The following is a 17772-nucleotide window of genomic DNA, read 5'->3' on the forward strand; positions in this document are numbered from 1 at the left end:
GGAGAAACTATTTGCAAAACATTTATCTATGAGAATTATATCTAGGACTATATGGATAATTCTTGAAACTTAATAATAAGAAAAACAATCCAATTTGGAAAAAATGAGCAAAAGATTTAAATAGACACTCCACCAAAGTAGATACACATATGGCAAATGTGTGCACAAGAAGATATTCCACATCATGAATCATTAGTAAAATACAAACCAAAACCACAATATTACATGTATACTCTAAGAGTTAAGAAAGATAGAGACTACTAAATTATATCAGTGTCATCTATAATTGAAAATGGTACAGGGAGTGAATTCAAGTTTATTTGATATATAGTAACTTTTGTAAATGCCACAATGTATCCCCACCCAGCACAACAATAAAAAGTTTTTAAAAATAGAAGTAAAATGATGCAAACTGTTTGAAAACAGTTTGGCAGTTTCTTTAAAAATTAAACCACATCTGGCCAGGTGCTGGTGGCTTACACCTGTAATCCTAGCTACTTTGGGGGCAGAGATCAGGAGGACCATGGTTTGAATCCAGGCCAGGCAAACAGTTCCACAAGACCCTATCTCGAAAAAACCCTTCACAAAAAAAGGGCTGGCCGAGTGTAGGCCCTGAGTTCAAGTGCCAGTACTGCCAAAAAAAAAAAAAAAATTAAACCCCATCTGAAGGTAGACGATATAAGGATATGCATTGAAAGCTAATGAAAAACGGGGAGGTGGGAATAAAGGGGTAAGGGAGAGTAATGGGGTTGAACAGACCAAAGTAAAGTGTACCACAGTGGGCATACATTGAGACACCCTTTTGAACATTAACTTAAATATTAATAATGAAAAATAGGACTATAAAATAGGTACAGTGTGTGGGGGGAGGTGCTAGTGGGAGGGGGAAGGTGAATGAAGGAGATGTGAGTGTATATGGTTGATGGACTTCATATATCTGTATCAAACAGAACTAAGAAACCTCTTGCAATTGCTTTAATTGTTGGGGCGGAGAGGGAGTTGCAGAAGAGAGACAATGGGCGCAATGTAACTAATGTACAATATAAGTCTAATTGGAATTGTCACTATGAATCCCCCTGTACAATTAATATATCCTAATAAAAAAATTTTTTTTAAATGTAAAAAAAATTAAGACTGGTGGAGAGGGTGAATCAAAGTATGACATATTTGATACATTGTAAGAACCTTTATAAATGCCATAATATACCCCCACCCAACACAACAATAAAGGAAAAAAATTGAATTTAAAAACAAAATTAAACCACAACTACTATATGAATCCAGTCTTTCCACTTTGTGGTATTTACCCCAAAGAAACAAAAGTATATGTCCACACCAAGACTTGCACAAAATCTTCATAGTGGCTTCATTTGTAATAGTCAAAAAAAGAAAACAAAACAAAACAGATGTCCATCAACAGGCAAAAATAGATAATAAAATATGGAAAACTACTCATAAAAAATAAGGATCTATTGATACTATCAACAAGGAGATTCTGAGTGAGATAAACCAGATAAGAAAAAGTACATATTGTATAACTTTATTTACATAAAGTGCTACAGCATTCAAACTAATCTCTGATAACAGAACACAGATCAGTGGTTGTCTATTGAGAGGGCAGGAAGGACAGGTTAAGGAAGGTATGGACACAAAGAAACTTGAGGTGATAGGTATGTTCCTTCCTTTGACCATGGTAGTGGTTTTATGTGTTTCTGTGTCTGAACTCATAAAACTGTACAATTTATTTAAATACCACTAATACCTAAATAGTGTTGTCAAAAACTTACATGGGGAAGTTTATAATATTAAAAAGAAATATTAAGGGAGAGAAATGGAAGGGGTTGAACTGACCAAAGTAAAGTATACTCACGGGGCAGGAGGGGGAATACTTCAAGAAACCCCTTTGAACATTGACTTTGGAATTAATAAAGACAGGACCATAAAATAGGTACCGTGTGTGGGGGGCATACTTGTGGGAGGGGAGAGGGTGAATGGAGGAGATGAAGGTGAGGAATATGGTTGATGGGCTTCATATACATATATGAAATAGAATGACAGAACTTCTTGCAATTGCTTTAAGTGGGACAAGGAGGAGTTTGCAGGAAAGGTGGGGTATGGTGAGGACAATCTAACCAATGTACAGTGTGAGGCTATTTGGAATTGTCACAATGAATACCCCCTGTACAACGAATATATCCTAATAAAAATGGGGATAAAAAGATAACAGATTCATTTTTCTTCAAAGGTAACTGAAAAAAACTGGGCATGGTGATACATATCTATAATCCCAATACTCAGCTGGTAGAAGCAGAAGGATGGTGAGTATGAGGCCAGCCTGGGCTGGGAGACCATATCTAAAAATATAAACCCAACGACAACAAAATAATAATCCTAGCAAAGGGCTTAGGAAAAATTTAAACACTATGTAGTGAGTCAGAAAATGACAACAAACACACATTTCTTTAGAAGGTTAAGATGAACAATATCATTTCCAGCTGGGCATCCTGAGGGCTCCTTTCTTTCTTCCCTTTCCCAGAGTTCTGGCTTTTTTGTGTCCAGTGTCTAGGAGATGGACCCACCTTTACACCTGTGCCCAAGGAGTCCCAGTCTTGACTCCACCCTCAAAAATGAACTATAATCTTCAGAGTGGGAACTCCTAAAAGATAATCAGGTCTCTCTTGCTAACACCAATTACCTCCTTAGTTAGAATAGGGCAGTGGGAGGGTGGGGAGGACCCTATGTTGCCATGCAATAAAACATGTTTTGGTAAAAATTCTAAGCATTAAAAAGTTGAAAGGAAGAGGAAAATAAGGGATAGGTGGTAGGATTTGAACTATGCCTTGATGAATAGATTCTAAGGAGAGTGGAAAGGGCAACATCAGAATAAACCCAGCAGAAAGAAATATGCTTAAAGGCTAGCAAGGAGACTTTTCTACTAGAGTGAAAGGATTCTATTAGAGTAATGGAAGACAAATTTGGATGGCTGGGATGGGGCAGATTATGAAAACCAAGCACAAGAATTTGGACTTAGTAGAACAAAAACATGTAAAGCTTATTAAACTTTAAGTAAACAAATCACATTAACTGATGGGCAGTTTAAGCAAGCATCCTGTTCTGAAAGCTGTGGAGAATGGAGGCTTGTGTTGGGCATGACCAGTGGAGTTAAAGCCTTCTCATAATTAAAAAGCCATGTCAATGTGTATGTTCTACTGGGAGTGAGTCATATACAAGGCAAGGTTTCTGCCAGCGTGTTCTATTTGTCTAGCCCTGACAAATATTATTCCACTTTCTATTGTACAAAGAAAGAAACTCAAACAGCTACAGTTGCCACTAATATACAGGCATATATATGTGTTCCTGTTTCCGGATCTGCCTAATTTACCTTGGCACTATTTTCAGTCAAATATTTGATTTTTTGTTTTTGTGGTACTGGAGCTTGAACTCAGGGCCCATACCTGAGGTCCTCCATGGGTACTTTTTTTGTGATGGGTTTTTTCAAGATAGGGTTTCCACTAACTATTTACCCTGGCTAGCTTCAAACCTTGATCCTCCTGATCTCTGCCTCCTGAGTAGCTAGGATTACAGGCATGAGCCACTGGCACCTGGCATATTTGGTATTTTGAAATAAATGCAGAACAGATTTTGGGATGTGTCCTGTGCAACTCAATTTCTGCATGCAGACTGTTTGCCTTTGTCCCTTTAGTTTTCAGATATGAGTTACTTCCTTATCAGAACAACAGCAAAAGCAAGGAATGTAGTCTAAAGGACTGAACTAGGAATCAGAGATCTAACTGTATGACTAGCCATTCATTTTTTTTTCTGAGTCTCAAATTCCTCATTTATAAAAATGAGGTCAAAGTTTAAAACTTTATAGTGTTTTTAAAGAAGCACATTAGATAATAGAAAAAGATTGCCTATTTATGTTGTTTAAATAATTAAATAGCTGCTACAGACAGTATAGATGGTTGATGATGCATCAAAAGTGTTGACACTGAACAACTATACACAGGAAAAATAAGAGTTCTCTGTAATTAGTATGGAAGCCAATTCCTATCTGAAGCCAATGCAGAATGAGAAATGTGCAGAATATATAAGAGAATGAAACCCAAATGATTAGAGAATTTAAACATAACCTGACATTTCCCTTATTTCTCACTCATTCCTTAGAACAATGCTGTTCAATGGAAATATAATATCAGCTAGAAAGGTAATTTAAATTTTCTAGGTACCACATTTAAAAAGAGATGAACCTATTTTTTTTTCAGATAAACTTACTTTTAATAATAGGTTTTAGCCTGCCAAAGTGGTCACATCTATAATCCCAGCTATTTGGGAGGCTGAGATTGGGAGTAGTGTGGTTCAAAGCCAGCCTGGGTAAAAATCTCAGTGACACCTCATCTCAACCAATAGCTGGGCATGGTAGCACACACCTGTCATTCCAGCATTGCAAGCTGGCCCAGGCAAAAGCACAAGACCTTATCCCCAATAACAAAAGCAAAAAGGGTTGGGGGCATGGTTTAAGTGGTAGAGCACCTGTCTAATAAGAATGAGGCTCTGAGTTGAATCCCTAGTGCCACCAAAAGTAAAAAATAATGATAATAATAATGATACATCTTACTCTTTTAACCCAATGTATCAACAATGTTGGCCTTTCAACTTGTAATCAATATAAAATATCCATGAGATATTTTACATTTTATGAAGTCTTTGAAATCTGATGTCTGTTTTACACTTATGGCACATTTTAATTCAGAACTTAGAAAATAGGGACTGAAAATTTATTCTAGCTCCATACCATGTATTTGTACATTTTATATACATTTATTTTAAAGAAAAGTAGAACTTAAAATTATATTTTGGGATTTAAAATATTTTTGGTAAAGCTCTCTTGGAACTTCTGCAGAAGAGAGAAAGAATGGTTGAGGATATCTCAAAACCTCAAATGTTTTGTGATTAGAGGTTGGTATTTCTGTTGAGATATTTGAAGATTTCACTGCTATTTCTGATGAGTCTGAAGTCTTTAAAAAAGCATTAGCTTGGTCTGGGGACATGGCTCAAGTGCTAGAGTGCCTGCCTAATAAACACGAGGCTCTGAGTTTAAACCCTAGTATACTGGAAAAAAGAAAGCGTAAGCTATAAGTCATCGCTAGGTTCCCACATTCCTCATGCTTTTGTTATTTCTCATAGTTATTTTAAATATATTTACTTCTTCACAAACATAAATGAAAAATTGCATTTACACTGATAATAAAACAATTTTCATGAAAGCCCTTATCCTTATAGACATAACTATAGAAAACACAGTTTCAGTCCAGCAAGTGATCACAGCACTTTTCTTGCTTACACAAATCTTTCTCAGTAGAGTTCTATTGGTATTTTGGGTTGGACAATCCTCCTAGTTGCAAGATATGTAATATCCTTGGCCCCACCCATGAAATGTTAGTAGTGTCCTTAGTCATGGTAACAAAAGAAAAATTGCCCCCGTGTATTTTCAAATTCCGCTTGGTGAGAATGGTACCAACTCAGACCACTAAGGGTCTGAACTAAGATATGCCATAAATGTAAACTGGTACACTGCTTGAGACTTTTCTTAAAATATGATCAGTTAACAAAGCACCTTTGGTTATAAATATTCTGTATTCTGTAATTTCTCTTATCAGCTAAAAAGAAATGATTATAATATCAACATTTTTTAAAAAGCTTCAAAGAAATCCAAAGGTCCTTGTAGACCCAAGTAACTTTGCTTGGCAGGATTTCTTTATTTGGGAGTTTTTCCATTTAAAGCTAACACCACCTTAAAGGATAGCTCACACTTCTAAATTGGTATTTTCTGACCTCAAAGAGGGGTCTTACATTATTCTACTTCCAAATTAGCACACTTCTTCCCTCTTCTGAATTATCTTAAATTTAAATGAGTAGTAATTTTTCAATTAATAGCTAAATCATAGATACAATTTACAATTTTTTTTGTGGTACTGGGGGTTGAACTCAGGGCCTCACACTTGCTGGGCAGGTGCTCCACCACTTGACCCATACCCTGAACCCTTTTTGCTTTGGTTATTTTATGAGAGATGGGGTCTCCTGAACTGAGCCACCATGCCTGGCTATGGATACTATTTGAATAATTGGAATGGATTCAGAAGTTCGTTCTCTTTCTGGCCTTGAACTCACAGTTCTCTGCCTCAGCCTCCTCAGTATCAGTATTACAGGTGTGTTTCAGCACACATCTTTTCTTTTAATGAAAGTACATTTTTCCTAAGTAGAACCTAGGAGAATACAGGTTGAGACAGTATATGGAATCATTAGGATGATAAATATGATTAAATAAACATACATCAGTTTATGAGGGTTGATCTCATTTACCCCATTATTATCCGCTTTCTCCACTATAGAACAGCAAAATTACTCCAACATGGACATCCAGTAATTATATGTTAGTTTGCAGGAAAAGCAATACAGAGTTAACAACTGTCATAAAGACTAAAATATTAGATAACATCAGTAATTATTTTAGTAGATCTCTTTTTGGACACAAAATTCACCAATATGATCCTGTGTATTTAAAATTACATTTTTGTATGTATTGTACATATGCATGTATATATGTATGCATGTATTTATGTATGTAGTCCAGTCAATCCTATACTGTGAGACTAGACAATTAGTACTCTACAGCAATGGTCAGCAAACCATGTTCCTGAAGTTAAATCCAGGCTAACACCTGCTTTCTTTTTCTCTCTTTCTGAAAATAAACCACTTATTTATGGCTAAACAATGAGCCAAATAGGAACATATTATGAAGGCTTTCACATGTGCTGTGATTTGTTTTTCCTCTCACTCCAGGACAACTGCTGGTTCAGAATGGTATAGATAGTAGTTACAACGCTATGTCCAACTAAATCAAATCAGCTGGAGGAAAATCACAAAGGTTTTTCATGTCAAATCTCAATGATTAAAAATCTACATTTCCTATGTAATTTTCAGTATTTTACACAGTTAATGAATAATAAGAATGAAAGAACAGCTTTAAATTGATGAGATATATCTAATTGTGAATATTCTGGCTCACAGATTTTCAGCACTTGTTCAGCAGTTGCTAGATAGTAAGGAAGTTGTCCATTGTTCATGGAAATCATTTTTGTTTTAGTACCTCAACATTCAGGACTATCTTTCCTCCATTGTCCAATACATCTAATAATGGTACAAGGTTGGTGAAGATGTTTTTCATTGTTAGGACAACATCCTGTGTAACCTTGTTGTCTGTCTGACTTCTCTTGATCATCTGAAGACTGAACAATTAGCTGGCTAATTTCTTTGAGGGGCTTGCCCATTGCAATTTCTGTGCACATCTGCAGGGCTTCTAGCTTGTCAGTATTAAGGTGTGCATAATAATGCAGGATAGAGCCAGGCACTGGTGGCTGTAATCTTAGTTACTTGAGAGACTAAGATTGAGAGGATCACGGTTTGGAAAAAGTTTGCTAGTTCCCTATCTCAACCAGTAGCTGGGTCTGGTGGCATGCACCTGTCATCCCATCTATGGCAGGAAGCTGGATTGTAATCTGCACCTCCTGAGCAAACAGTAAGATCCTACTCTAAAATAACCAGAACAAAAAGGACTGGAGGCATGGCTCAAGTGGTAGAGTGCCTTCCTAGCAAACTTGAAGCCCTGAGTTCAAACCCAGTACCACCAAAAAAAAAAAAAAAAAAAAGCAAGATGGTTCAATCCTTTCAATTGTCACACCAAGGTAGACACAGTTCTGGTAAATTCTTGGATAGCTTCTATTTTGGGGTTACAGATGACAATTCCTTCTTCTAGTGTCAATGCTGTGTGAAAGATAACAGTTCCATTTCAAGGTGAGATACAATGTCTTTGATGGAGCCTAAAAGGTAGATATGCCTCTTGAGCATCAAAGTCCTTGCTAAGGAACAAGCCATTTTCTTCAAAATAGTATGTCCCCTTTGTAAGAACTGCAATACAGCCCTCCATCATTTTAACTGGGTCTCGTGTTATTTCAGGTTCATTCTTTTTTAAAACAGAAGAATCAGCAAGTTCAATTGTGTGTTATAAAACCACGTTCTTCTATACTGACCAAAGAGGACAGGATGAGAAGTTTGCTTTCATCCCTAAAGCAGCAGTTCTTAGTAACTGATTCCTTAATATGGCTGTTGTGTACATTAATACCATACCCACAGAACTTCTACACTGCAAACTTTTCTACAGTGCAAAGATGGTTACCAGATGTTGGCCTCTGTAAGCCAGATAGAGAAATGTCAGGAAAAACCCAAACCTGTCCATGCACCTTGACTTCAGATTTCTATCTTTCATAACTGTGAGAAAATAAGTTTTTGTTGTATAACCCAGCCAGTCTGTGGTACTTAGTTAATGGCTGCCCTAGCAAACCAATGCAGCTACTCTTAGGCAATTTGTATTTTATGTATGTAGGGCCTAACACCAGTGATTATATTTCTATGACAGGTTTTCCTTTTCTCTTACAAAAGAGTGGCTCAAAAATTACCTTTGAGTCACTAATGGTAACCTTCTCTTCTCTCTACAGTAGGGGTATGAACCCCCTGAGTTCATCTATACAGCCTTTCTTAGAAGAACAATGTTTCCCTTGACTGGGATTAAGATGTATGATCATATCCTTTTGTGACTGGAGATTTAAGAGGCAATGTGCTAGGTTCCCTTGGAGATTCCAAAACCTCCAAAGAGAGAAGGTGACAAGGAATCTGTGTGGGGGGTGATGGATCTTGGAACCAACCAAGATTTGCTGCTTCCAGGGCAACTAGTTCCCTTGGAGGAACTGGGTATTGGAGTCCAAACAATAGTCCTCGCTGTCTACAGAGTTTATCAGTGAGTCAAGTGATTATCTCTTTTCCTCCAAGAACCAGAACAAGGATCTATGCCATGAGAAACATCACAGGGATCCAGGAGAGTAGCCAGACCATGCAGACTTAGTCTTCCACTGTGATCTTGGAGGCTTGGAAAGTTATAGCAGGAGTGACTGGGAACTACATAATCTCCCTGGATTTGTTTTCTGGACCAAGAGTAAGCCTTGGAGATTTATTTTTTTCTCTCTGGTGATGGGGATCAAACCCAGGGCCTTATACATCTCAGCAAACACACCACCACTGAGCTATACCCCTACCCCTGGAATGTCTTAGTCCACTTAGGCTGCTATAATAAAATACCACAAACCAATGGCTTTGGGATTTTTTTCTGTGTGGTTTATAAGTAACAGAAATTCATTTCTCACAGTCTGAAGACTTGCAAGTCCAAGATCAAAGTGCTGGCATATTTGGAGACTGGTGAGGGTCCATTTCCTCATAAAGGAGTTATGTCTCACTATAGCTTCATGTAGCAGAAGGCTGTACTCTTGTTTTTGTTTTTAAGAGATGGGTTCTTGCTATGTTGCCCAGTCTGCCCCAAACTCCTGGCCTCAAGGAATCCTCCTGCCTCAGCCTCCTAAGTAGCTGGGACTAAATAGCTGGGACTATATTACCTTCTAGAAATCTCTATCCCCAAGGCTTGATCTTGGTCCAGCAAACAAATTTAGACAGATTATGTAGCTCCCAGTCACTCCTTCTGTAACTCTCTGAGCCTTACAGATCACCATGGAAGACTGAGTCTGCATGGTCTGTCTACTCTACTAGCACCTATAATGTTTCTCAAGGCACAAATCCTTGTGCTGGTTCTTGGGCAAGAAAGATAATCTCCTGGCTCACTGATAAACTTTATAGACAAGTAGAACTCTTGTTTGGACTCCAATACCCAGTCTGGCAATAATACCTGCTGTTGTAAACAAATCTTTAGAAAACAGACATGCTCATTTGCTTACGTATTATCTACAGCTGTTTTTGTGAGACATTGCAACAGGTGGTATGCTGAGCAAAGTCCAAATCTGTCTCTTTACAGAAAAAGTTTGCTAACCTCTGATGTAGAATGCAAACTAAAAGTCAGACGAATAAATGCACAAACATTTCCCTTTTTTATAGCTAGAATGGATTGTAAGAAATAAGAGTGAGGATCTGTTGTCAAGACCAATGTCTCTTCCCTGTAGAAATTGTGTATTTAGGACTAGAAATTTTGGCACTGTGGGCACATATTGAGGCACCCCTTTGTACATCAACTCAAATATTAATAACAAGAAACAGGACTGTAAAATAGGTACAGTGTGTGTGGGGGGGGGTACTATTGGGAGGGGAAGGGGAATGAAGGAGATTAAGGTGAGGGTATATGGTAGATGGACTTCGTATACCTATATGAAACAGAACAAAGAAACCCATTGCAATTGCTTTAAGTGGGGTGGGGAGGGGGTTGAGGAGGAGAGATGTTGAGGGCAATGTAACTAATGTACAATATAAGTCTAATTGGACTTATCACTATGACCCCCCTCGTATAATGAATCTATCCTAATATAAAATTTACAATAAAAATATGATAAAAAAAGAAATCTTGGCACTGTATTATCTCAAAGGTTAAAAAAACTGATGTTCATTTTGATGAGGTTTAAGAAATGTCATTTTCAGGGCATTTTTGAGGTAGTTTCAACTTTGGCTGTAGATGATGAAACAGTTTTTCAAAACAGGAAGAATGATTTAATCTTTCAATGGAACATGTTCATTATTTGTAATAATTTCACAACTATCATCTAATATATTAAAGTATCATAAGAGGTCATCTATTGAATTGTCATGAAAAGTGTTATGATTTTATCCATTAACTTCTATTTTCTAGGTATTACAGACTCATACTCTTAAAGTTATTGGTAAAACATATGACTGAGTCAGATTACCTTACAAATTTTGGTCAGTTCATTTCTCAGGGACCCATTTTGGGGTTTACTCTTTCAGTTAATTTTGGGCTCCATGGGAAATGAAACTTTTCAAATATATGAGATATTAAAGAGTTTCTATATAAGTTGACCTGTTCAATGAGTGTCTCTACATTTCTGACAAAGATATAAAGCATTGACTACTTCTACTTTGAATAATGATAGAGTAACTGGTGCTGGCCTTGCTTTCCTGTTACAAAAGAGTATAAAACTAGCCAGGTACTGATGGCTTACATCTGTAATCTTAGCTATTTGGGAGGCTGAGATAATGAGAATTACAGTTTCAGACTAGCCTGAGCAAGTAGTTCACAACAACCCGCCTCCAAAATAACCAGAGAAAAATGGATTGGAGGTGTGTTTCAAGAAGTGGAGTACCTGCTTTGCAAGTCCAAACCCCTGAGTTCAAACTCATCTTAAAAAAATAAAGAGTATAAAACTAAAAAAACTACTTAAAACAACTGCTTTCAGGCATTGATAAATATGCAATGTACAACTGCAGTCCCTAAGCACAAAACACATGGGTGAATTCCATAATCAGGGAGGTAAAGCATGGATAAAGTGGTGATCTTGGTCTTCTGAGTTGAGGAGAAATTATCAAAGATCAAGGTTTTGAAGTGGTTGGAATTTTGGACTAGAATACCTGAACTATGTTTTGTGTGTGTGTGTGTGTGTGTGTGTGTGTGAGTGTGTGTGTGTGTGTGTGTGTGTGAGTGTGTGTGTGTGTGTGTGTGTGTGTACGCACCTATGTGAAATATCAAAAGCCTACAGGAAAGGAAACTGACGGTAGATACAAATGTGCTACATGAGAATCTGTGAGGTTGAGCAGTTTGCCTAATAAAGGGAAAAGGCTGAAGAATGACATTAAAAGTCATACAGTACTAGAAAAAAATAGATTTCCAGCCCAGTTGGATGGCAGCAACATCACTAATATCTTGTGAGACTTCAGAACCAAGTTTCAGCACATAAAAGTATACAGAGAACATGGTAGAACTTATTTGGAAATCAAAATTGACTCAAGCTGAAAGTGAACAATATAAAATCTGGCAATCAGCTAGTAATTAACCTGCATGACACATAAAATATAATATCACTTAGAGAAAGACAACATAATCCAGACTTTCTACGGTATGTTATCTACAAATGTCCAAAACACAATTGAATTTCATCAGACTTTAAAGAGATAAGAAAATGGAATGGGTGTGGTGGTTCATGACTATAATCCCAGAGCTCAAGAGGCTGAGACAGGAGGATCACAAATTTGAGGCCTTGGTATGCACAGCAAGACCTTGTCTCAACAAAAAACAAAACAAAAATATACAAAAATGGAAACACAAGAGGAAAGCCCATGCATAAAAAAGTATGTGAGAGGGTCCAGATGTTGGAATTACCAGAAAAAAAGTTAAAGTAGCTTTTATAAATAATTTTAAGGACTTTAAGGAAAGCATAGTCATAATGAAAAACAGATGGGGCAGAGTGTGCTGGCATATAAATGAAATCCTTTTTTAAAAAAGAGAAATTATACCAGGTACTTATGGCTCACATCTATAATCCTATACTTGAGAAGCTGAGATCAGGAAGATCACGTTTGAAGTCAGCCCAGGCAAAGAGTTCATAAGACCCCATCTCAACCAAAAGTTGGGCAGAGTGGCATGTGCCTTTCATCCCAAGCTACACGTGGGAAGCTGGTGTTGGGAAGATTGTGGTTCCAGGCCAAAAAAGTTAGTGAAACCACATCTCAAAGGCAAAATGCTGAGTGTGGTAGAGTTGCCTGTCATCCCAGCAATGGCAGGAAGCATAATAGGAGGATTGTGATCCAGGCAGGCCTGGGCAAAAAGTGACATCAAAATAACTAGAGCAAAAAGGAACAGAGGTGTGGCTCAAGTGGTAGAGTGCCTGCTTTGTAAGTTCAAAGTCCTGACTTCAAATCCCAGTACCACCATTTTAAGTGAAAAAGTCGTTAAACAAGCTTATCAGAGATTGTATACTACAAAAACAACAAAAAGTTAACTTGAAGATAGACCAATAGGAATTATTCAGTGTAAAGATCAGAAAGAAAAAAAATGACTCAGTTATTATCAACACCAAGTGGTATTACATGCATATAATTAGACTCCTTAAAGGAGAATAGAAGTATAGTTGCACAGAAAAAATATTTGAGGCAATAATGGCTAAAAATATCTCAAAATAACAACAAAAAAAAAGCTGATAGATCTAGGAAACTCCCTGAATACTAAGTTGGTTAATTACAAAGGAAATCACACTTGGATGCATTATAGTCAAACTGCAGAGCAAAAATCATGAAGGCAAGTAGAGAAATGTAATGACACATAAGCAAAAATGATTAAAGTGATAACTGGCTTTTCATCAGAAACAAGAGGTTAATAGTCAATGGAATGGAAACGTTTAAAATGCCAGAAGGCAAAATCTGCCAGTCCAGAATAAATATCCTTCAAAATTAAAGGCACAATAGACATTTTCAGATAAATGAAAACTGAGAAAATTCAGTATCTACAGACCCACAAGGTAGAAACACATCTATAGTGTTTTAGTTATCCTACTATATAATAAATTTTAATAATAATATATTATTTAATCCTACTTTATGGCTCTGTTGGACTTAACTAAATGGTTCTTCTGCTCCTGGTATTATTAGCAGAAATCACTCATGTTGCTTCTTTCAGGTAGAAGTTTGACCAGAAATGGAACTTTCAAAATAGTTTTATTCACATGTCTGGCAACTCTGCTGTGGTGGCTGAAATGGTTGGGAAAGGACCATCTCTCTCCAACTGTTTTTTTCTTTTCTCAAAAGGCTTCACATATTACTAAGCCATTCTTAAGGTAATCAAAGAAAAAGGAAAATCAGATTCCCAATTTAAAATCCTCAACTGTCCAAACAGTGTTGACATTTTCAGTTTGATATTAAGAAAATGGTTGACCATGATGGAGCATAAATATGTGTATCATCTCGTGCAATTCCTTACAGACCCAGCTTGGTCCCCCAGGGTCTCCTCCTAGAGCTGTACCTGATTTTGTTACCAGTTTTTACTCAAATCCACTGGGGAATGAGGCAATTTTGTCCTTGTTTCTTGGCCAGGAATCACGTGATTCTGAAAGTCTTGTGAGAAGACATGGTGAGAAGCAGGGTCTAACGTGTGTACCATGAGGGCAGATAAAAAGCAGTCCAAATGTTTTTAATTATTAGTAATGTAGCCTAAACTTATTTGTTGCCTGGTTTCCTAGATGGTAAAAGTAGAAGGTGTAAGACATCTTAAGGCCCAGGCCTAGAATTGGTATGATGCCATTTTCACCATATTTTGTTAATCAAAACAAGTTAAAAGACCAGCCCAGATTCAGGGGGTGGCAAAATAGGGTCTTCTTAATGAGAGAAGCAACATGCATGTGCTATAATGTGAAGAATTTTTGGCAGCTGTTTTTAAAGGTAAACCACTATAAACAGTTAAGAATGAAAAGTACTGGAAATAGTAAAATGTAGGTAAATACAAAACGCAGTATGTTTGTCACCTTTTAATTTCTCCGAAAAACACATGACTATTTAAAGCAAAAATAATAATGTGTATAGATATAACATATATGACAACAAAATCAAAAGGATTTGGGGAGGAGGTAAGAAGAACTCTACTACTAAAGGCTTTTTCACTTTATGAGAGTATCACACTTTTAACTCTAATAGACTGTGATAAGAATGTACATCATAAATCCTAGAAACACTGATAAAACAATGATATAAAGAGATATAGCTAAAAAACCAAGAAAGAAGTTAGAATGGAATACTAAAACATTAACTGAAAGAAGGCAGGAAAGAAAGAACATAGGAACACAAAACTAATGGGACAAATTGAAAACAAATAGAAAGATGACAGCATCAAATTCAATAATGTCTGTTGTTATAATTAATAAAAATGAACTAAACATACAAATTAAATGGACTGGGTTAAAAATAATAGGCATTGATTATTTGTTGTATACAAAGAAATCACATTAAATTAAAAAAACAGATTGGTTAAAAGTAGAAAAATGGAAAAAAGTATATATCATCCATAAAATAAGCTAAGAAGGCTAGTTGGCTATATTGATATCACATAAATTGGACTTAAAGTTATGGAGTTTGATAAGGAAAGACATTTAAAATCATAAAATAGTCAATTTTTAAAGACACCAGAACCATGACATCACTTGACCAAAAGTTTATGTGATAAATAGCAGAAAGTTAAAATATGTGAAAGAAAAGAGTGCTCATGGAACATTTGCAAGATAAGCTATATTGTGAACAATACAGTAAGTCTCAAAAACATTAAAATACTGAATTTCAGAATTTGTTTTCTGATTACTATTGAAATAAACTGGGTAGTTTCTAATAGGACTGGCCATAAAAACAAACAAACAAAAAGTAAAATATGCAAATTATCAATATTGGTATTTCAGTTATCTACTCCTAAAACAAACCAAAATTTAGTGGCTTAAAACAACTACTACTTTATTACTCACCATTTTATGAGTCAGGAATTAGCACAGGGCTTAGCTCACTTGTGCTCCATCTGTTGTCAACTGGACTCACTCATGAAGATGCATTCAGCAACTGCCCTATTTAGGCTGCAAGGTCTGAGACGACGGCTTTCTTATGTCTGGAACCAAGGTGCTACCTGTTGGCTCCATGTGGTCTCTCTTGTGGTGTTTCATACTCCAGGGATCTTTCTTCATCTGGGCTCTCTCTCTAGCAGAATAGCCCAAGCTATTCTGCATGGCTCAGGGTACCAAACAAAGGAAAAAAAAAAAGATGTTAAGTTGTGTCTTTGAGGATACAGTCTTTCTCCAAATCTGAGTCTAGGCTAGGATCCTAGTCCATGTATTTCAGGGAGTTTATTACTGTATATAATTTTTCTCTGTACTATTCTATGAACTGCTTTTGTTTTTATGCTTTCACTTTTGCCATATTCCTTTTTTATTCATGTTATTAGTTATGATATATTGTAGTCTATTTATGATGATATCTTCTTAATTGGTTGTGTGAAGCTTGTACTTGAATAAATTATATAGAAGAGTTTCATGAGAGTAACATTCTCTAAACAACACTTTGACACTTTTAAAAAATGTAATTCATCATCATATTAAGTTGCTCCTTGGTGCAAAGCAATTGTGAGAACATGTTCTTCCCCTTGGGATACTTTTTCTTCTAGGTCAGAGTTGAAAAAGCCTTTAGCATGCTTTGTTTTGCCATGTTTCATTTTTTGTCATGACACACATTTTTCTTCTTGTTGGATGTTATATAGTATAAATATTTTGACTTTATCACATTTTCTGTCAGAATTGTTCTATGGGAAGGGAAAGTGGTATGTAGGACATATAAAGACAGCAGTTCTTAATTTTATCTGTTTTATCTATTGCTGTCTAGAGATGTCCTAGAACTTAAAAGAAAGTCAGAAAATTCTTCCCCATTTTGATGAGAGAATTAATTTTGAGTCTCATAAAAATCAGTTCTGATTGGTTTTGGTGAAGTTTTCCTTTATGCCAATGGAAAAATGCAGCCAGATCAAGCCTCTAGACTAGAAGCTAATGACCATTTTATGTTGTGTGTGTGTCCTTGACATCACCATTTAGGTTAGCTTTGCCTGCAGAATTAGAGCATAGGTTTAAGCGAGGGCAAGAACTAATGCCAGAAAGAATAGAGGAAAGTACTTTTCTTGCAAGCCTATGACTACTGCATACTGTTTATGAAGAAAACACAGAATCATGTATTCATAGCATTTTATGAAATCTAGGTGCAAACTCTTATAAGACTCTTTAATCTCCATGATACTCAGATTCTACAAAAATAGTTCACTCATCAGGAAAATTCAGAGTTCTGCTGGAGCCTATGCCATTATCTGTGCAGCCTTAATTATGAATAATTTTTGTGTTAGCAAGTATTTTAGTATAACGAAATAAAACTAGGAAGAAATTTTGAAAGAGAAGAAGCACCTCCTGCTAGAAGTGCAGAGGTGAGAGACCAGCTCAAAAAATGGCTGAGAAGGGAGAGGGGCCTTTTGCAGGTTTTATATGCTCTGAGATGGGGAAATCTAGCAACCCTTAGCATTAGAAGACTCAGGAACTATGCAAGACAAGCCTTCCATTTTTCTGTTATTCTACCCATTTAAGGAGTCTTGTAGCTTCTTAACTTTTCAAAGGGGAAGGCAGATACAGGTAGCCCTTTTAAGTCTCCCTTTTCTTGTAACATAATTTCTAAAAACAGGTGGTGGAAAGGAGCTAACTGGTCTGGTTCTCTCCTCCCTCCCCCCAATTTCTACTTTTCCTCATATTTATGTGTGGATCTGACCCTTTTAACATTTATTAATTTTAATTTCTCTATTTCCTGGTCTGTCTATCCTCCCTCAATTTCACGTTTTAATCATCCTACTTTCGACCTATCTCATATATGGTTCGCAATGTTCCTCGTGAGCGTGGAGTCCACGTGGATCTCCAGAACAATCTTTATTGAAAAAAAGATTCTAGCCCAAATTGTGAAGAAAGTAAGTCACTTAAATCTAAAATGCAATTAAAAAGAAATCTGAAATAAGCAATTAAAACACTGACCCTGGATTTTTCTAATCAGAACCACCAGCAACGTCTCTGCACAGTGCATTGCAAACAAAGCCCACCTCAAGGGGCCATCATACTGAGAACCTCTGTGGTAAAGTGGCATTATGCGCTTCTTACTGCTCCCTTGCTGGCCACCGTTTCCTCTCCATACTCTCCGTTTGCAATGAGATTCTTCCATTTTACGGTTGGGACAGACTAAAATGTAAATCTGGAACCAAACTGCTGATAGGGGTCACGTCAGGATCACATCCGGAAGTCATTTCCGGGGTTGAGGTGCAGACAGAGGCATTCCCATAGCCAATGGAGGAGTTAGGGGCGGGGCTACGTCTGCGTGCCAAGTGAG

At 36.8% G+C, this 17772-nt stretch overlaps 1 protein-coding gene and 2 pseudogenes across 1 annotated transcript in view; all 3 read right to left on the minus strand.

Moving 5' to 3' along the window:
• Positions 1-17670, minus strand: part of Mia3 (MIA SH3 domain ER export factor 3) — a 63201-nt gene extending 45531 nt beyond the window's left edge. The window contains exon 1 of the mRNA XM_074048265.1: positions 15342-17670. The gene's annotated coding sequence lies outside the window, so the exon portion shown is untranslated. The remainder of the gene's footprint in view (positions 1-15341) is intronic.
• LOC141413650 (DENN domain-containing protein 10 pseudogene) lies at positions 1995-9329 on the minus strand (annotated as a pseudogene).
• LOC141413932 (large ribosomal subunit protein eL39-like) lies at positions 11342-14665 on the minus strand (annotated as a pseudogene).
• Positions 17671-17772: the final 102 nt, after the last annotated feature.

This window comes from Castor canadensis, chromosome 11 (genome assembly GCF_047511655.1).
Source record: "Castor canadensis chromosome 11, mCasCan1.hap1v2, whole genome shotgun sequence".
NCBI classification, from domain to species: Eukaryota; Metazoa; Chordata; class Mammalia; order Rodentia; family Castoridae; genus Castor; species Castor canadensis.